Here is a 13,919-nt window from a genome sequence, read left to right on the forward strand (position 1 = left end):
TGTGTCGATAAGCCAGCTGGAGGAGATGTCCTCCTGGGGCTAAAAGCAACAGTAACATCCACCCCTAGGGGTCAGCCACACTTAAGTGGCAATATACTTCACTTTATATATATATATATATATATATGTATATATATATATATATATATATATATGTGTGTGTGTGTGTGTGTGTGTGTGTGTGTGTGTGTTTGTGTGCCTATGTTTGTCCCCCCCAATATCGCTTGACGACCGATGCTGGTGTGTTTACGTCTCCGTAACGTAGCGGTTCAGCAAAAGAGACTGATAGAATAAGTACTAGGCTTACAAAGAATAAGTTCTGGGGTCGATTTGTTCGACTAAAGGTGGTGATCCAGCATAGCCACAGTCAAATGACTGAAACAAGTAAAAAAGAGTAACACATTCTTCTGAGAAGGAGGGGCTATGCTTATGTTGTTGCTTAGCTCTAAATCAACCCTGATCAAGCTAATATATCATCAAAGTCATTCCACTCATGATCATCTCGTCTTTCTACTTCAAGACAGGACAGGACATGTTGCATGTAAGACAAACATTATCCCTTGTGCTTTATTCACTTTTTTGAAGAGGAAACGGTTCGGTTTGAGTGAGATTAATCTGCTACATCGAGCGAGTACGCTCAGACTGAAGAGGTTGATATTGAATTGGAATTCATGCAGATTGACGATTGTAAAGAAAACCCGATTATAAAACTGCTACGTGTGTTTTTCTTTTATTCGGTCAGAAAAGGCGGCTGGTGATTATTCCTTTAATTCTGGAATGTCTCCTCCAGTCAGGTATGTTCGATACAGTTGATAATCTGGTTGAGCTTCTGTTAGGAAACCATAGGTAAGGAAAAAGTTGAAGGTAGCTGCTGTTTTGAATAGGAGAGGCTGAAAAGTGTTTAGTGAAAGCTTTAGTGGGGATATTCTTTATTAATGATAGGAGGTCAAGAAACAGGCGTATTTAGTTTGGTTAGGAATAATACACAGTTTGATAGACAAAGAAGCAAGAACAATCGAACAGCAATGGAAATGTTGCCTAGAATGTTTGTGTGCAAATATTCTAGACAGCATATGTATCCATATTTTTGTAGATAGAGCATGAAACTTTGTGTACAGCCGTTTTGGCGCTGCCCATTTGGTATTACGATTTGACGCTGACTTACTTGACATTAGACGTTGTTCCTCCCCAACTCTGCCTCTCTGTGTTTGATCATATTTTTTATGTGTATAAGGAGAAGGGAAAAATGTATGTGAATCGGAATCAGTTAATAAAATCGTAATCTCTCTCTCTTTCTCTTCCTCTTCTCTCTCTTTCTCTTCCTCTTCTCTCTCTTTCTCTTCCTCTTCTCTCTCTTTCTCTTCCTCTTCTCTCTCTTTCTCTTCCTCTTCTCTCTCTTTCTCTTCCTCTTCTCTCTCTTTCTCTTCCTCTTCTCTCTCTTTCTCTTCCTCTTCTCTCTCTTTCTCTTCCTCTTCTCTCTCTTTCTCTTCCTCTTCTCTCTCTTTGTGTATCTTTCGGCGCACGCACGTTTGTCTTGTGCCAAAAATTACTGGTGACGAAAAACAGGTTCAATGTCCAGTCAACCGTGTCAAGTCACCAGTGTCCAACGTAGGCAGTAATCTTATGAGAGTGATGTGTATTACGGTTACTTTTGATTATTTTTGCGATGTACGCCCTTTGCATACATATGTACAAATGCGTATAAATATTCAGATGAATAAATATTTTATTTCTAATATTTTTATCCGAGAGGGAGGAACAGTGTTTGTGTTTGCTGTTGTTTAGCCTTTATCGAGCAGACGTATGGTCAAAGACATTCCACCTATAACAGCCATTCCGTAATCTAGTATGTAATATATTTTGTTAGGGTTAGGGTTAGGGTTAGGGTGTTGAAATATGTGTTGAAATATGGTATAAATGTGTTGAAATATGGTAACTCATTTGCCTTGCTTTTTTGAAGATTTATATTAAGTAATTTTGTACCAAATTTTCCATGCAAAATACGGGTTGCGACTTATACACGAGCACAACTTATACACGAATAAATACAGTATATAGACGCACACATATACGCGCACAAGGACACAGGCGCGCGCGCACACACACACACACACAAACGCGCGCGCACACACACACACACACACACACACACACACACACACACACACACACACACACACACACACACACACACACACACACACATACCTCTCCTCCCTTATACACATATTCCTCTTGAAAGACTGTATGTTCGCAGTTGCAGAAAAAAAACATGCAGGGATGGGGTTTTTAGAAAGTAGACTGAGGAAGGAATCGCAGTTGGGATTATGTGGGCCTGGGGTGAAAGGATGTACACAGTATGGATGACAAGAGGAATAGCTGCATTGGGGAGGTGGGATACGTGTGTCTAAATGTGATAAGATTCTTATTGGACATAGCTACAGGAGCAGCAAAGTTTTCAGTACAACTGTAACTAACTTTAACATTATTTCATTGAAGATTAGGTAAAATTTATTATTCGTGGGTGTATTTCTTAAATGAAGTTTAGCAATCATCTCACAATATCAAAATAACATTCTGATATAAACGTGAATAAGAAATATATTTTATTGATGTTTTCTATCTGCAATATTTTGTCTGCATATATAATATGTTTTCTTTAAAGCTGTTTTTAATGCATTCTTATAAATAGCAAAGCAGTTGAAAGACTCCTCGAAAGAGAATACATCAAAGATTCGTTCGAAAATCTTACTAAATTTTATAAAATAGTAAAGTTAGATGTAGATCAAAGTTTTTATAAATGTATTGTAAAATTTCATTGGGTAGGCTACATGGGTTGTATTTTCCAATGTTTAATTTTTCTGTTATGTTTAAGAAATTAACAATATTTATGTTGGTACTAACAAAGTTATTTAAGTTAAATCTTTAATTTATGTTAATTAGGTCTTTCCTATCTAGAAAGAGGCTGTTTTTATTACGTGAGATAATCAATCCATCGAATTTTGCTCGGAATGAGTCTATGATGAATAAAACTATTAACTTAGATTTCATCAAAACATCTAATGGGATGACAAATAGTTCCGTATTACTACGTTTGACTAAAAAATGAATCATAAAAAAAGAAGTAATTTTCTAGAGTGCATAATTATGTTATGTACACACTCATAATTAGGGTAAATATATAGAATTTTAAAACCATTTGAAGACGTTCGGCTAGAGATGGGTAAAACTCAACGATATCAAATCGTGTGTATTTACTGTTATGCTTATCATTTCCGCCATTAAGCCACTTTATAGCAGAGATACTAGTATTCTAAGGGCTTGGTTGGTGGTTTGTTTAATGCTAGTTTTAATCGATCCTAAAATAGCCTTGTTTTAACTAATTTGCTTTTAGCAGGATTTATAAGTCGGAGTTTCGGTCTGCTAAAAGTTATTTTTATGTTTTCTTTTTAATGTTATTTTGAGGTTAGCCGCAAATTCTTTCTCTTCTCTGTTAATTAAATTATATGTATTATTTTTAAATATGTTTATGTAAAATTGCCAGAAAGGTATCTTGTAGACGTAGGGTTTTCTGTCTTACATATTTTTGCTTCATCAGATAATATATATATATATACGTTAAGAATTTTCAAAAATCTCATCTTCTTTTCTAATTGTCATAGAAGTCATTAGAATATTTCTTACATTTTACCTTTTTAACCACATTAAGACGATAGACTTAAAATACTTCTAACACCTCGTTCAATAATGAACAACTGAACTTTTGAACCCGTATTTATCATCCGCGGGTTCATAATTACTTCCTGTCTCGAGAACATACACTTTCCGTATCATACATCTTACAAGGTGATCTGTTTTTTTAAGCTGCTTGATACATACATACATACATACATACATACACACACACACACACACATACATACATACATACATACATACATACATACATACATACATATGCTGGGTGTTCGGACTAATTATTTTAGGAACAGCTTGATTTATTGGTGAGCAGTCAACGACTTGGGAGATCATAAACATTAAAGACGTAGCTGAAGAAAAGTGAGCTGATATGGAGGACTGGAAACCATCTGAGTATGCGAAAAGAGTTACCTGTTGCATGATGATTCATGCGCCAGAATTCATCTACCATCTTTGAACAGAATCTTAGGCTCAATTCAAACGGCTATGTGAAGCTGCTGGAGACCAGTCAATCCCAAGCTGGTAAGAGTTCTTGCTGGAAGGTCATATGTGTGACAGCAAGATTCGATTCCTTGTCATACCTCCGGAAACATAAAAAAAATGGTTATCGGAGAATTTCTACGACTTCACCAGCCCCAATTTAAGGTAACTTAATTCCATCGATTGTAATTCTATGGATTACAATTTATGGGGCGCAGTAGAGAAAACACCAACCGCTCTGCCTACAATACCAAGGCCTGAGCTGGTGGCGAAGGTCAATGAAGTGTTCAGAGATATTCCCAGGGACACAGTGAAGAACTCATACGCCAGGTTCCGGAGCGATAATCTACTTGTTTCTTTTTTTTTGATTTAAAAATAATACTTTTATTTTTGGATGGAGTATTGTATTCTTTCCCTTATATACAAACTATAAAATTTAGTCCGAACACACACACACACACACACACACACACACACACACACGAGTGGGTGCTGAATAGTTCCTGGTTTTGGGCAAAAAAAAATACAGAAGGATCTGTTAATTATGATTTTATTCAACATATTCTCTCAGATTCACACACTGGTTGCAGCGGTCCTTCAGTTTTTCTAAGTCCTGTAAAAGACCTTGGAAGGTTAGGCCTCCAACCAGGCCTTTCGCGATACCCTTGAAGCCAGGAATTTTTCAGCCCCCATCGTACACACACACACACACACACACACACACACACACACACACACACACACACACACACTTATATGTAATTTTTTTAGGATGAATCAAAGTATTTTGTGGGGCGAATATAGTATGTTGTTCCAACATCAGCTTGTAGTTTGCAGACTTTGCTTAAAAATTAAGGAGTGTTCATTGTAAACAATGAATAAAATTTGTGGGAAATCAGATACGTTCATTATTATGACTCAGATTGAATGGTATAAAATATTTAATTTTGATTGAATAAATAACGTCTTCCAATTATATAGACTCTAGTTTGACGAAACACGTAACACAAAAACATCAGTAAATCAATGTTGAAATTATCAAGCCCCAAAACGTTAAAGGCCTGGGTTAGATTTTGGTTTGAGGTTAAGATTTAAGTTTGGATTCTAGGGTTATGATTAGGGAAATATCTTCCAGAAACGTATTTGTTGATCGCAAAGTTGTCATATCTGTGTTGGCACAACTTATTCAATCACTGGGCGTTAAGAAGATCACTATGTCGATTTCGAATTAATAAAATGCATTATCAGCCAAATGCTTGCGTAACAACATGGTGTTTATTAAATATTATCTGGTAAATAGAATATTTATCTTTCTTTGTATATATCATTACAAATTTACAGTTTCCAATAAAATTCCAATCGTTATATTTTCAAACATTGGGGTTTTCTTGAACTTTGCCAAATATTTACACTAAATATTTGAATTGCCATCTGAAAAAAAAAAAAAAAAAAAAAAAAAGAAACGGCCAATTTTTATGAAATAAAATTATAAATGAAATTCTGTACCTCAATAATCCAATTAAAGTTAAACATTAAAAAATCGGGAAATCCTGAATCAAAATATCTATAATTCACACATTCTTTTCTTAGTCTTGAGTATTCTGGCTGGTTTTATAATCTCTCTGTCTGACCTTTTGACATATATAGACACATTTTTAAGAACGGCGTTTCTCATTTTTAATATTTCTATTGTTTTTCGTTCCTGATACACTTCTCAGAATTCCTGAACTTAATCCTGGTCGCGCAAGAAGTTGTATTGATCTGCCAATAATTACAACGAAATTCTACCAACCTCTTTGAAGATTAGGATTCTTTTTGACTACCAATTCTGTCTCCATGGATCCTTGGTTGAACTCCAAATCAAAGAAAATCATCATCGTCGTCGCGATCATCATCATCGTCGTCGTCGTCGTAATCATCATCATCGTCGTCACCACCACCGCCACCGCCACCGCCACCGCCACCACCACCGCTGCCACCGCCGCCGCCGCCACCACCACCACCACCACCACCACCACCACCACCACCACCATTATCATCATTGAGTCGAGGTAGCTCTTTTTCGAGTGACCCTGGTCTCCCATTTGTCTCAATCTCTCATTAATTGGTAGACGTATGTCTTCATAGAGAAATCAACGCAGTTACGACCATGACGAGTCCAAAGTAGGGGATTTACTAATGAGATCCTTCTTAACTCTCCAGAAGAGTTCAGCAAAGCGAACTCTTTTTTTCTCAAATGGTGAAAACTTTTTTACAAGTTTTGGAAACTTATTGTACAGCATCTGTTTGGTAGGGTTGTTCTTCCAGAGTGTTCTTTATAAAGGGTATCTGGAAAAGGCTTTAACAAGTGTGTTCCCACCTCATAGAACCTTAGTGGGGTTTACAACACTTCCCAAATGTTTTAAATTTAAGTGGGAATTCATATATTAAAACACAACAGAAAAGGTGAGATTAACAACATACCCCTAATTATTCCATCTGTACTGTTGTTTCTTGATGTTCCTTTCACATATTTCACGTCGTTCACTATCACATTGATGCTAGACTACGAGGTGGTATCAAAAAGTTCCTGAACTAGTTCTGTAGCGCGCCAACAGATGGCAGCATACTGTTGCGTGCGCAGTGGAAGCTAGCAGTGACCTTCATGAGGCAGTGTGACGAGTGACATTGCTGTGTTTATTTCGCAAGTTGCGAAATTTTTTACTTTGTGATCACGTGTATGCTATAGTCTGCGATTTTTGTCATGGACAGGAAGCAGGAACAAATAGTCAACGTAAAATTTTGCGTTAAACTTGGGAAGTCTACTACAGAGACATTGAACATGCTTCGGCAAGGTGACAATTTAGAAGTAGATGATGTTAAAACTTAGGTAAAAGAGTAATTTTTTATGAAACATAACTAACCCGGAAACTTTTGGATACCACCTCGTAAAATCGTTGCTTTCGGACACGTTTCTCATTTTAATCCATCCAACTGACGTCGCTGAAATTTTACAAGAATTTATTGTCTCATGTTCCTTTAAAAGATCAACTCATTGATCACTACATTTCCTTCTGAGAACTGTGGTTTATATTTTTCCCCTTCAAACCATAATTACCTCTCTGTTCCCATCCTATAAATACAATTAGTTTTTTTTTAAAGGGAGCCTATTTTGCCATTTGCAGTCTTAATTAACCCCGGCTGCTGTATCATGCAAAAGTAATGTGTTTTTAGTTATTTACACAAGCAATTTCTATGCAGACAAAATTGTATATTAGCAAACAACATTCTATAAAGACAATCTATAATAACTGATACAAAGTCACTTTTATTCCACTCTTTTAGCTCTTCATATCTCCGGGCTACGGCCATGCCCCAGCATAGCCGCAGCGCATAGACTTGAACAAGTAAAAGAGTATTTTAAAAGTGTTTTACTGTTGTTAATGTTGACTTTGTAAAAAAATTCTTAGAAACATAAAATGCACGATAAGCAAAATATCACGTTGATTAGAACTTTATTTATTGTGAGCCTTGAGTCTGATACAAACTCGAAATTGTTTTCCCACTATCTAAATATAGTGTTGTTTGTGACAAAGATCACGCCTTGCAATATCAAAGCGGTTACGGGCTTTTGATAGTAGGGAAGTCATCTGACTAAAAGCAGATTAAGCAATAGCATAAAACTTTACTCACTTCTAGGAAAGTGGTAACTTCCTAGTAATTTCACTACTTCCCCATAGATTATTATGACTATGTTTGAATCTATCTTTAAACATTTCATCACTGCAATTCAATGAAGCTTTCCCGTAACGTAAGGGCAATATAAGTGGCTTTTATCTGAAATGGATCCACCATCAAACCTAAATCTCTAGTAAGTCGCTGAATTGAATTTTAGTATTATTGTACATATATTTCAAATACATGTATTTCAAATACTCAACACATGAAAGAAGATTATAATCTTACAGTGCAATACCAATGGAAACCATGGGCAGAAAGAAACCAGCTTGTGACGTTCTATATTGATATTGAATAACTTGTGTTTTCCAATGAATGCAGTAATAGACTCTTTGCAAAGTTATAAGGTTACAGTTTTCTACTTGTAACTGTTTGATCAGCAAATTAAGCTTTTGAAATATACCTGAAAGGTAAAAATATATCACATCTAAAAATAGCCAAGTGTTCACCTATCTTTTATTATACACAAATGACATATTGCCGTTTACAGGTGGTGTATACTACGCAACTGGTACTTAATTTATCGACTCCGAAAGGATGAAAGGCAAAGTTGACCTCGGCAAAGTTGACCTCGGTGAAGTTGACCTCGGCAAAGTTGACCTCGGCAAAGTTGACCTCGGCAAAGTTGACCTTAGAGCATAAAGACAGTCGAAATACTGCTAAGCATTTCGCCCAGCGTGCTAACGTTTCTGCCAGCTCGCCACCTTAATACATATGTGACACATTGGCTTCGTAATGATCTGTGTTGATATAGTAAAATCGTTGGTTAGATATTAAATGGAATTTGTTGACATTTTTCTTTCACACAGGCCACACACAAGAAATTGGGATAACAAAAGAATAGACAATCATGTTATGAACTTCAATAGCTTACAGCTGTTTTTATTATAAGATGCAATGCACTTATATGCAAGTGATTGAGTATCACCTTACAACTTCATCGGAACTTCAAACACGAAGAGTAGTTTATTTGGAGAGACGTTTATATTTATGTGTATAAATACAGAAAAGCATTACCAATGAAAAAGCATATGCATATACTGGAAATAAAGTTCAGCAGACTGAGGGGGAGAAGCCCCTCCCGGAATTAGAATAAGATATGGGGTGGGAGCGCTAAGCAGTGATATGTACAAATGCAATGTTATTAGTTCGAATAGGCTGATAGCACGTTTACAAGTTCGGACTTGTAAACACGCCATTCACTGTGTTTTATCATGGAGAAAATTTCTCGTTGTAGACAAATGGTGTAAACACATCTAAATCAGTTCGATGCGCCACCTATCCAGACTCTGAGAAGCAAGTATTTCGGAGTGGTTATCTCCTCTTCAGTCACAGAAACCGAATGGCGGCTCTGGGAGCTGATAAGAGAGACAATCTCTCTCATGTAATTCCAGTCAACATACGTCGACTGGTAGCGCAAATCGACTGCTCATCGTAATTAAATTTATACAGATCATTACTAAGCAATGATCTGTATAAATTCAATGTTATTACCATCCCGTAATTTAATTACGATGAGCCGTCGATTTCTGTGACTGAAGAGGAGATAAACACTCCGAAATATTTCTCACAGTCTGGATAGGTGGTGCTGCAAGCTGATTTAGGTGTATTTACACCATTTGTCTACAGCGAGAAATTTTCTCCATGAGAAAACAGAGTAAACGGCTTGTTTACAAGCCCGAACGTGCTATTATCATATTCGAACTGGCAATAACATGGTACTTATATATATATATATATATATATATATCCCTGCTTAACGCTCTCGCCCTGTAATTTAATTACGGTGAGCTGTCGATTTGCGCTACCAGCCGACGTATGTTGACTGGAATAACATAAAGGAGATTGTCTCTCTTATCAGCTCACAGCGTCACCGTCTGGTTTCTGTGAAGGAAGAGGAGATAACCACTCTGAAATGTTTTATTCAATTATTGGAAAGGAAATGGCATCAATTAAGAAAGGTTAAAAGTTGCATTCTTAAAAGTTTTATTTTGATAACTTACCAAAAACGCTTATTGTTTATATTATAGTAAAGATAACCGTACTAAAATTATAAATATTAAAACAATGCATTAACGTCAGAATTATATGAATATATGGTTGATGTGTAAAAACATACTTGCCCAATGAACAACGCTGCAATATTGAGGATTTGTAATTTCACTCATCAAATTAATACACAAATACATTTATTTAACGAATTTTTGTCTGGACAAACTGTGTAGAATATGTTCACAATGCAACATTTGCAAAGGTATTAAACTAATTTTAAAAAATCAAACAAATTATCTATGAAATTAATTAAAGCAACTCAGTCAATGGAAATTTGGTCTATTAATGTTGTGGGCCAAAAATGTCTGCGAGCCGTAACAAAAACTTAAAACCGAGCCAACGGTGGAGTTTGTGTGTGGTTATTCGATCTGCTAGAGATAGCAGCTAAATCTTTTAACACACACTCAACTGTTTTAAAGTAGGGTACATTGAATAGTGTATCCAGGGGTACACTTTACTCGAAAAATTGATGGACTATCGTAACTGGAATGCCTTTGGATATAGATCTACTTGAGCAAGGTTAAACAACAAAGACTATACTGAATAAGGCTTATATCAAAATGCGGGGTTTAACTGGTGGAAAATGGGTAACCACAGAAAAATGCGTGCCTTCAAGAATCATGGGCTTTCATTTACCGTAAAGAGGACCTTTCCACCGCGAATTTCCTTGTTATTACTCTGAGCTTGAATAATTTTTTGTACCGTCCGTATTGTAAAATCAATAAAGCGGTAAATTATATGCCTAAAAATTTTAATCAGTTCAGGAATATTAACAATTTAGGAATATTTCTCTTAACCATTTTAACATTTCAGCCAATAAGCAAATCTTTAGGCTATTATCCATGTATTACAACGTAACCCTTTCCAAAAGTGTATTCAAAATGAGAAAATTAAATACACTAAAGAACCAATACGATTAGTCAACCATAGGTGTAGAAGTAAGAGATAATGTTGCTTTACATGTATGTATGTATGTATGTACACACACACACACACACACACACACACACACACACACACACGTGGAGGCGCAATGGCCCAGTGGTTAGGGCAGCGGACTCGTGGTCATAGGATCGCGGTTTCAATTCCCAAACCGGGCGTTGTGAGTGTTTATTGAGTGAAAACACCTAAAGCTCCACGAAGTTCCGGCACGGGATGGTTGCGAACCCTGCTGTACTCTTTCACCACAACTTTCTCTCACTCTTACTTCCTGTTTCTGTTGTGCCTGTAATTCAAAGGGTCAGCCTTGTCCCACTGTGTCACGCTGAATATCCCCGAGAACTACGTTAAGGGTACACGTGTCTGTGGAGTGCTCAGCCACTTGCACGTTAATTTCACGAGCAGGCTGTTCCGTTGATTGGATCAACTGGAACCCTCGACGTCGTAAGCGACGGAGTGCCAACAACAACATACACACACATATAAAATAATGAAGTCAAACCAAGTAATATTTTGAATGTATTTAATACGTCTGTTTCAGATAACTGTGTAATAAATGAAAAGAGAACTTCATCTCTTACGCAAAAGGACACCATCTTAAGTAATATTATTCAGTTTTCGTCAAATCCCATATGTAACCGGAAATCGAAATGTTGTTTTGGCAGGATGTATAGGGTGCTGATTATAGCACGCTTTAACTGGAAGTAAGGCCAGCATGTATCGTAGAATAATTTAATAATCATTCTAAGATACACGCAGTGTGCGTTGGTTAACAATATTTTTTGAGTGACAATTCGAATGTAGTGCACAAGTGTTTGGGTTAATGCAATTATTAGTAATTAGATTGGTAGTAGGTTGGTGCTGTTAGAGAGGTTTGATTCACCAAAGAACCTGTCGTACATAAACACTATGAAAAGATTGAACTCTGTATGCATAAAAGACTGCAAACATATTTACTCTATAAACCGAGATCCGATCTCCACTAGTAATTCTTATGTCGAAATAATCTAGTTCTACTTATATAACTATCTTTCGTTCTTTGATTACATTAATTATACTTATTTCGTGACTTCAGTATACCTTTTCACACTATATCTCATTTATGCACTACTCCTCATATTAACAACGCATTTCTTTCGTCAACACAATTATATTCTACTTTTATAATTAGCAACAAATATTTATGCAAGTTCTTTATTTTCTAGCCATAACAGAAATGACTTTCTTACACCTAACGTCCTATATACATCTTTAATTAGTCCCCTACGTAAATAGTAATATAAACTTAACTGCAAAAATAGAATTAACTGAGCTAATTATTATCTTAACCAACTTTTAACCTATTCAATTAGTTACATACATAAATAGCATATTCCATCTATACCATAATATATTTTAATCTGTCTTTTCCATTTCTTTCATCTTAACCACTTTAATTTATCCTCACCCGAATACAACTATTTTCAAGTAACACCATATTCACGCTACCTCAAGTATTTCAAGACACAAACAGCGTTTTATTACCGCTAAGTTAATTAATTTTTTTGAAAGTGCATATCTACATCGCACGCAGAAATACAGAAAGATGTACAATGTAGGTAATTCTACAGCTTATTATTTGAAAGTCATTAGCAATGAGCATTGAGAAGATGTAAAAAAAAAAAGACTAAAATGAAAAAAAACTATTGTTCACTTAAGTAAACCGAAAATTTATCGGAAAGTCTTTCAAATCTCTTTCGAGATAATTGTCATTCATCAGTGATGTACCACCATTCATCGGTTATTCTTCGTGTTTATATTTTTATTTTTACTTAATGCACATAAATAGATATTTTAGGACAATAACATCTGACCCACTCCACTTGTTCTTATAATCTGCAATCCAAAGATTTATAATCTGCATATCCTAATTTTTTCATATACCAGATTGTCATAAAATAACTTACTTCCCTTATCATTAACTCTTTAAGTTTAAAAATAACCCAGCACACTTACTGCTATGAATACTGGTAAGAGACATTATTTGTAAAAATACATCTTACTATTTTTAGTTTCTTATCCATTACGAATTTGCACAATCAAGCACATATGCTTGTTCGCATTTTAACGTCCGTAATCTAGCTCAAATAAATAATAACAAAGGCTCAGGAGCGGCTATAGGCGCAGGAGTGGCTGTGCGGTAAGTCGCTTGCTTACCAACTACATGGTTCCGGGTTCAGTCCCACTGCGTGACAACTTGGGCCAATGTCTTCTACTATAGCCTCGGGCCGAGCAAAGTCTTGTGAGTGGATTTGGTAGCCGGAAACTAAACTAAGCCCGTCGTATATATATATATATGTGTGTGTGTGTGTATAAGTATGTATTTGTGTGCCTGTGTTTGTCCTCTAGCCATCGCTTGACAACCGATGTTGGTGTGCTTACGCCCCCGTAACTTAGCGGTTCGGTAAAAGATATCGATAGAATAAGTACTAGGCTTACAAAGAATATGTCCTGGGGTCGATTTGTTCGACTAAAGGCGGTGCTCCAGCATGGCAGGAGTCAAATAACTGAAACAAATAAGAGGATAAAAGAATAAAAGAAAAAGCCCAATCCAGTTTCCCTCAGCGGGTGATGAAAAGTTTTCGGCTTTAAGGGTGTCACGAAAGGGTTGGTTGGAAGCCCAACCTTTCAAGTTCTTTTACAGGGATTAGAAAAACTGAATGACCGCTGCAATGTGTATGAATCTGAGAGGGGAATATATTGCATAAAATCATAATTAATTGATCCTCATCCATTTTCTTTGACCCAAAGCCAGGAATTTTCAGTACTCCCCCGCATATATATATATATATATATATATATATATATATATATATATGTATGTATATATATATAGATAGATACATACACACAAATATATACACACATCTACATTCATAAAGGTGATATATATAGGCGTAGGAGTGGCTGTGTGGTAAGTAGCTTGCTTATCAACCACATGGTCCCGGGTTCAGTCCCACTGCGTGGCATCTTGGGCAAGTGTCTTCTACTAT

Source organism: Octopus bimaculoides, chromosome 2, assembly GCF_046866305.1.
Source record: "Octopus bimaculoides isolate indiv1 chromosome 2, ASM4686630v1, whole genome shotgun sequence".
Lineage (NCBI taxonomy): Eukaryota > Metazoa > Mollusca > Cephalopoda > Octopoda > Octopodidae > Octopus > Octopus bimaculoides.